At 38.2% G+C, this 7,500-nt stretch overlaps 1 protein-coding gene and 2 pseudogenes across 1 annotated transcript in view; 2 read left to right on the forward strand and 1 right to left on the reverse strand.

Moving 5' to 3' along the window:
- LOC137997919 (uncharacterized) overlaps positions 1-1,135 on the forward strand; it is a 3,422-nt gene extending 2,287 nt beyond the window's left edge. The window contains exon 3 of the mRNA XM_068844246.1: positions 1-1,135. This exon is cut by the window's left edge and continues 118 nt beyond it. The gene's annotated coding sequence lies outside the window, so the exon portion shown is untranslated.
- The window catches only part of LOC137996205 (organic cation/carnitine transporter 2-like), a 329,899-nt pseudogene that overhangs the window by 99,215 nt on the left and 223,184 nt on the right, over positions 1-7,500 (reverse strand).
- Positions 1-7,500, forward strand: part of LOC137997903 (tetratricopeptide repeat protein 28-like) — a 220,632-nt pseudogene that overhangs the window by 14,276 nt on the left and 198,856 nt on the right.

Below are 7,500 nucleotides of genomic sequence, written 5' to 3' on the forward strand. Positions count from 1 at the left end.
TTGGGAAGCCTCCGATCCTCTCAGAGAAAACGTTTTATGGGCGATGCCTACACTCTTTGGTTGTACATGATCTTATCCAAAATCGTATTGTCTGCTGCAGGTCAACCAATACTGAAAAACAAGAACGTCACTTCAATACACTTTCAAGCATCTCTGCATCAACATCAAGTAGAAGACCTGGAGAGATAATAACCCCTGGCATCAGAAGGATGCAAGCGGAGGTGAAGGCAGGGGAGAATAACCAAAGAGACACATTAAAAGAGCAACAGTCCAGACTTGAGAAGTTAGCACGCTGCTTGCCTCCCGCACAGAACACCATAATCCCACACAGAGTGATCCTGAAGTATCCACATGCATACCAAGCACACCTGGAAAAAATTACAGACTTCCTCCTATGTGGTGAAGGAACGTGGTGGAGGCATGTTCTGAGTGGCGTTGAATTTTTTTATGTCAGTAGACCAGTTGAAGCTCAACCAGTTGAAGCTCAACCAGTTGAAGCTCAACCAATGAGGGTGAAAATGATCATGATGATTGTAGTGAAATTGAAAGCAGAAGCAAAGATTATGCAGAAGAAGATAGTCATGATGAAGAAGAGGAAACTTTAGTTGCTGTTGAACAAGTAGGGGAATGCCTTTTGGACCAGGATGATCAGAAGTTGGAAGAGCAGTTAAAAGAGGAAGCTATGACAGAGGATAGCACTGAGGACAGGACAGCACAGCTTAAAGAGCCTCCAACAGCAGTAACCCATGAGACCAACCACTGTGGTGAAGGCGAAAATTTGTCCACATCTTCCTTGTCCTCTGCTTTGGCTAAGAATGTAGTAAAAATCATAGGTGAGACAAAGGATGTAAGGAAACTTGATAAGTACAGAAACAAGCTCCGAAACAGCCCCAATAGTAAGGTTCTTCAGGACGACTACAAAACACATTTAGCTCATGTGCACACACAAGTCCTTGGAAAGCACTCGCAAGTAGCAAAGAGTTTCAAAGAATTGGAAAAACAGTTCACATCAACAAACAATTGCTTAGAGCCAACTCTGGATGACATTGAAAAGGATGAGAAAGGCTACAACTTGTACAAGATGCTACGACTTTGTAGGCAACTGCTTAAACACTGGAACATAACTGTACACTTATGAGCCAATATGCTGTGGACCACACTGAGTATTTATTTTTATCACAGTAATACATGTTCATGTGTGGAAAAAAAATTTAAATCAAATCAACAATGAACCAATAAAATAATTTCCATTTCTTGCAAGTCCCTGAGACATCATTGTAAGCTCTCTCACTTTCATTTTATTTACCTTTGTATTTTTTGTGTTCAGTTTTATATGCTTGGTCCAAATTATTTTCTTTTTTTAAAATCATCAACATACATTAAAAACAAGGGTAAATAGCGATATTTCTTGTTTACAAACATTGATGTCACATTTCTTTCGATATTCAAACTTGCCAACCACAGAACAAAAGAATTCATTGTTTCAGCAGCCAATTAGGTTCTGGTTGGCATATTAATAACAATGGGTGACGTCACGAGAAACATCGCTAGATGATATAAACTCAAGTGAAGCTATGATCTTCGCAGTTATGAACGCAATTTTTACAATTGCGTAGAGAAGCCTGAAAAATTCAGGACTTCAACGGGATTTGAACCTGTGACCTCGTGATTCCAGTGCGACGCTCTAACCAACTGAGCTATGAAGCCACTGACGTTGGGAGCTGGTCATTTGTGGGTTCTAATGGTCCCGTGAGGAAACAGCAATCATTCATAGCTTCTGTTTTTTGGATGCTGCACTGCAGCCAAGCCATACCTTATTATAATCCAGCTCCATGGAATAGAGGGTCACTCTGTGACTTTTAAATCCCTTGTGCTACAAAATATTAATGATCCCCAAAGGGAATGGTGTAGGATTATGTTTGAATGTGCAGACACTTTATACTACATCCACTCTAAGGAATACCTGCACATTGATTTAAAAGGTGACAATGTCATCATAAATGAAACCCATAACAGTGTACACCCTAAAATCATAGATTTTGGCAAATCTACAACAATAGCCAAGGGCAAAATCTACAAGCTGTCTTCAAGAGACCAAGAAAAATATAGAAAATTTCATAAGCACATAGCTCCTGAAGTTGTTAGAGGAACTCACTCACAGTCAATAGCTAGTGACGTTTATGCATTTGGTCTTCTACTGTCTTTGTTATGTAACCACAAACCATATGAGCCTCTACGAAAATTAGAGGCTACGAAAATCCCAGAGTTAGTACACAATTTAATACAAACTGAAATACATAAGGCCTTGTAGTGCATGATTCAGATCAGCATGCCTAACTGGTACAAAAGTAAAATTAGTCGCATAAATTAAAGGGAAAAAACTTATTCATTTTAAAGAAATTATAAATACAAATAACAATACATGAACCTGTATTTATTAATCCCAAAGTATACCACTCACAGCAATTTGAATTTTCATAGGACTTATCGCTGCCTAAGGGTATAAAACACATTATAACATTATTTTTATACAATACTATAACATCACATGGTCGATTTGGCCAACTGACAGCATTGAATTTAAATGGAATGGTGAAAAATGACATGAGCTTTCTTGAATTTTTGACAGCCACATGAAGTCACTTTGAAACAGTCACATAAGTAATAGTAACAGTTAATCTTTGTTGTGCCTTACTCTCCAGGACGAAGTATTGGTCTGTTTAGAATACAACAATACCCATTTCCACCCCCCCCCCCCTACCCCACAACATTCACACACTACATATTAAACTTGTTAATAAGCATTTCTTTATATATCTTGTGGGAATAAAGTATTTAAATACACAATAGTCATCATACCTGAATCTCAGTGCAACACAAAACTAATGGAATTCAACAAAGCTAGCTGTTTAGGAAACAAGTTGTGTTTGTATATTAAAAAGTCATTTGTGGACATCATGTGTCCCTTAGGAGATATTACGAGTCCAGGCAACAAAAATTGACACTCAAAAGCTAACCGTGACAACTAAATTTATCCAATATACACTTTTGTCACTTTTGCAACTTGACCAGTAGGGATGTTAAGCATTTGAGAGTTTCTTGTCATATGGGTCCAAACATATATGCATTGGCACACATTATGAACAGTTTGGACATAGTAACCAGTCATTCAATTAAATACTATAATAGCACCAGAATAATGAAGTTGCTTCCCCACTGAGAGTGCAACAATCACAATTCTGTTTAGCCTGTATCTTACTGAGGTTCATGCTTACTAACCTACTACAGATTCATGCTAAAATGGCAACTACTACTAGGATTCACTCCAGTTATAGTAATAAACCAGACATAATAAGGTCTACGTTTACGGCACTGGTCGCTGGCCTTTTGCCTTAAGCATACATACATTACCACTATAAGTTGGAACTAAGCTTAACTCTTAAAAATTGGTATTTAATTAATTGTAAAAATCGAGCGAGTCCGTTTGAGCCTCAAGCTCTCGCGGCAATGTTTATTTCTGTTTAGCGAACAAGCGCCAAGAAAACTGTGGTTGCCATACTTCACTGAAATTGGCTTGTGCGGCGCGTATTTCAAATGATAAGGTTAACTTTGTACGCGTAAAAAAATATAAATCTTAAGTAGTCTTCTGAAACACGGTCTACAAGATTAAAAACAGCTTAATGTACTTCTTCATTGACTATTGATGACCAGATGACAACAAAAGAAAGACACGTGACAATATTGGTTACCTTTTGGTAAATGTCTTTTCTTGAATCGCGAGCAAAATACAAGCGCAATTTAAAGCCAAGAATACAATGTATGTTCAAATGTGCATTCAAGATGAAATAGTGCACGATTTGGGGATAACTGATTAAGAAGGCAAAGTTTGTGATCACATCACATGCTCACACAATCACTATACCTCACTAACATGGGTTTTTAGTGGCGTCACCCCAATTTCATGTTGGTCTGCAGTGGCTGATCCAGACCTTGAGCTAAGGGGGATCCCGGTTTTGCTTAACTTGCCCTGCCGGCTTTTCTTCCTTCAGTCATTTCTTTTTTTTTTTTCACCCAAAATAAGGGGGAGGCCCGGGGCCCCCAGGCACCCTTCCCTAGATCCGCCACTGGTCTGATCTACCATAAACTTATCATATGAGGTGGCACAAATTTGTTTCACGAGTTTACAACACGCTGGGACACAAGGTATCACACGACAAAACACAGTATCACAAATTATCACAAGGCATCACAAAGTAACACAAGGCATCACAAGGTATCACAAGGCATCACAAAGGATCACATAGTATCACAAAGTATGACAAGGTGTCACAAGGTGTCACAAGGCATCACAAGGCACCACATGTGTACAAGGCATCACAAAGTACCACAAGGTATCACAAGGCATGACAAGGTATCACAAAGTATCACAAGGCATCACAAGGTGTCACAAGGTGTCACAAAGTACCACAAGGCATCACACAGTATCACACAGTAACACACAGTATCACAAGGTATCACAAAGTATCACAAGGTATCACAAGGTATCACAAAGTATCACGAGGTATCACAAAGTATCACTAAGTATCACAAGGTATCACAAAGTATCACAAGGTATCACAAGATGTCACAAAGTACAACAAGGCATCACACAGTATCACACAGTAACACACAGTATCACAAGGTATCACAAAGTATCACAAGGTATCACAAGGTATCACAAAGTATCACGAGGTATCACAAAGTATCACAAGGTATCACAAGGTATCACAAAGTATCACACAGTGTCACAAGGCATCACAAGGTATCACAAAGTATCACAAGGTATCACAAAGGATCACAAGGCATCACAAGGTATCACAAGGTGTCACAAAGTACCAAAAGGTACCACAAGGCATCACACAGTATCACAAGGTGTCACAAAGTATCATGAGGTATCACGAGGTATCACAAATTATCACCAAGTATCACAAGGCATCACAAAATATCACAAGGTATCAGAAAGTATCGCGAGGTATCACAAAGTATCACAAGGCATTACAAAGTATCACAAGGTATCACAAAGTATCACAAAGTATCGCAAGGCATCACAAACTATCACAAGGTATCACAAAGTATCACAAGGAATCACAAAGAATCACAAGGTATCACAAAGTATCACACAGTGTCACAAGGCATCACAAGGAATCACGAGGTATTACAAAGTGTCACAAGGCATTACAAAGTATCACAAGGTATCACAAAGTATCACAAAGTATCACAAAGTATCACAAGGCATCACAAAGTATCACAAGGTATCGCAAGGTATCACAAGGTATCACAAGGTATCACAAGGTATCACAAAGTATCACAAGGAATCACAAAGTATCACAAAGTATCACAAAGGACCACAAGGCATCACAAAGTATCACAAAGTGTCACGAGGCATCAAAAGGTATCACGAGGTATTACAAAGTATCACAAGGCATCACAAAGTATCACAAAGTATCACAAAGGACCACAAGGCATCACAAAGTATCACCAAGGATCACAAGGCATCACAAGGTATTACAAGAGTATCACAAGGTATCACAAAGTATCACAAGGCATCACAAGGTATCACACAGTATCACAAGGCATCACAAGGTGTCACAAAAGTATCGCAAAGTGCCAGACAATATCGCACAGTATCACAAAAAAAAAGGATCGAAAAAAGTGGCGGTGCCTGATGGGCAAACGCTGATGAATGAATATCGGTGTTGAAAATCGGAAGCAGTCGGAGTTTAGCTTGTGATTTTCGACTACTTATCCCACGGCAGTTGCAAGCGATAAGAATAAACTAATAACGTTATTGATTGATATAGATTGGATTTTCGATGATCGATTATTAGCGATTGAAAACGCCGATTATAAGTATAGTCATTTCTCGCCGAAATTTAAAGGTACAGATTCCCTAATTTTGGCATTGCGTATCAGCTACTGCGCATACCATTGCGACCTCAAAGGTGGCAGTGAATAGACCTTGTCACGGTTTTCCATGCCATCTTGACGGTTAGGCAAACGTGTGGGAATTTACAGTGTTTGTATAACTAGGAAAAACACTCAGAATACCATTCACATACGGCGAAAATGAGGACGGTGACCTGATATTTTTATTGCAGTTTTTGAATGTCCTATATGTAAAAAAAACTGGATTGTACATCATTTTCAAATGAATTACCTTAATGAAAGCTTGTTACCTCCTTTCTCGATCATGAGATGGGCCAAGCCTATTTTTTTTAGAGAAAAGGGCTGGACCCAAAGAGAATTTCACGATGATTGGGGGTGAGTCATTGTTTGTAAAGAATCACACTCACTACAATTCAGGTGGAAGATGTAAATGAATTCTAATGCAATGCTGAACATAAAACATAACACAACTAGATGTCACATGTAGCAATGCTACCTTGAAGTATGGAGAATCAAGATGTGGGCACTAAATAGCAATAAATAAACATAAGCCCTATTGAGAAGGCTTGCATGCTTCCTTTTCTTAATATAACTGTCTGGGAACTTTTACTACCTGAAGCGTGAACTGCCAGAAATCATTATTGGTTTCAATAATGGATTATTGAATTCATTATTCAATTTAGTGAAATCAAATTATTCCAATTTTCAAATCAAAACAGTTTGAAAATTCGCTTTTTAATTGAATTACTTTAATTGTTTAATGACTTCAATAAAAAAGCAAATTGTTTTTAAAACTGGTTTTGATTTGAATATTGGAAAACTTATTTTTTCAATAATCGATTAATGAAATCAATAATGATGTCTAGGTGTTCACGCTACAGATAGTTTGACTGTAATATGGAGCTATTGAGCTCCTTTTTGTGACCATCTAAAAAGCAAGGATTTTCAACTGTCCAATACTCTTTTAATTGTATTATCAATTAACAAGTTCAAACGCATCCATTGCAAATAGTCTTTGATTCCTCATAATGTGCAAATGTTCGACGGAACTTCTCTTCAACCTAGCAAGATTGTCTACGTTGAGTTCTTCCTCGCAAAGGGAATGTTGGCTTGTAGAACTGATGTTGTAACCTTCAGAGAAACTGAGATTTTCAATGGTCCACAAGTCAAGGGTAATGTTCTTCATTGATTTGAACACAGCTGCCTGGAGTCTTTCCTGTTTTCTTTTTATGGCTTTTCTTCTGTTCTCAGTCAAATTTCATGTTTACCTACCGCGGCTTAGTTTATCTCTACAACGATAAAACAAAAATTACAATCGAAAAATTTATGACCAAGAACTAGAAACTCTGGCAATTATTTTCAGACCAAATTCGAGTCTGAGCTAAATTGTAAAGCGAGGTACTGAGTTAGCGACTTTCAAGTGCGATACAAAGACGCCTCGGCAAACACTGAGGCTAAAACGTTGAACCTCGTAAACGACTTCACAATCGTCATTTTTCACGTTTGGATCATTGTCTTTAAACTGTCATTTCCATCCATTCCAATTTCGGCTGCAAAGAAGCCCTGGTTTCAAAG

Source organism: Montipora foliosa, chromosome 3 (genome assembly GCF_036669935.1).
Source record: "Montipora foliosa isolate CH-2021 chromosome 3, ASM3666993v2, whole genome shotgun sequence".
In the NCBI taxonomy this organism is placed as follows: Eukaryota; Metazoa; Cnidaria; class Anthozoa; order Scleractinia; family Acroporidae; genus Montipora; species Montipora foliosa.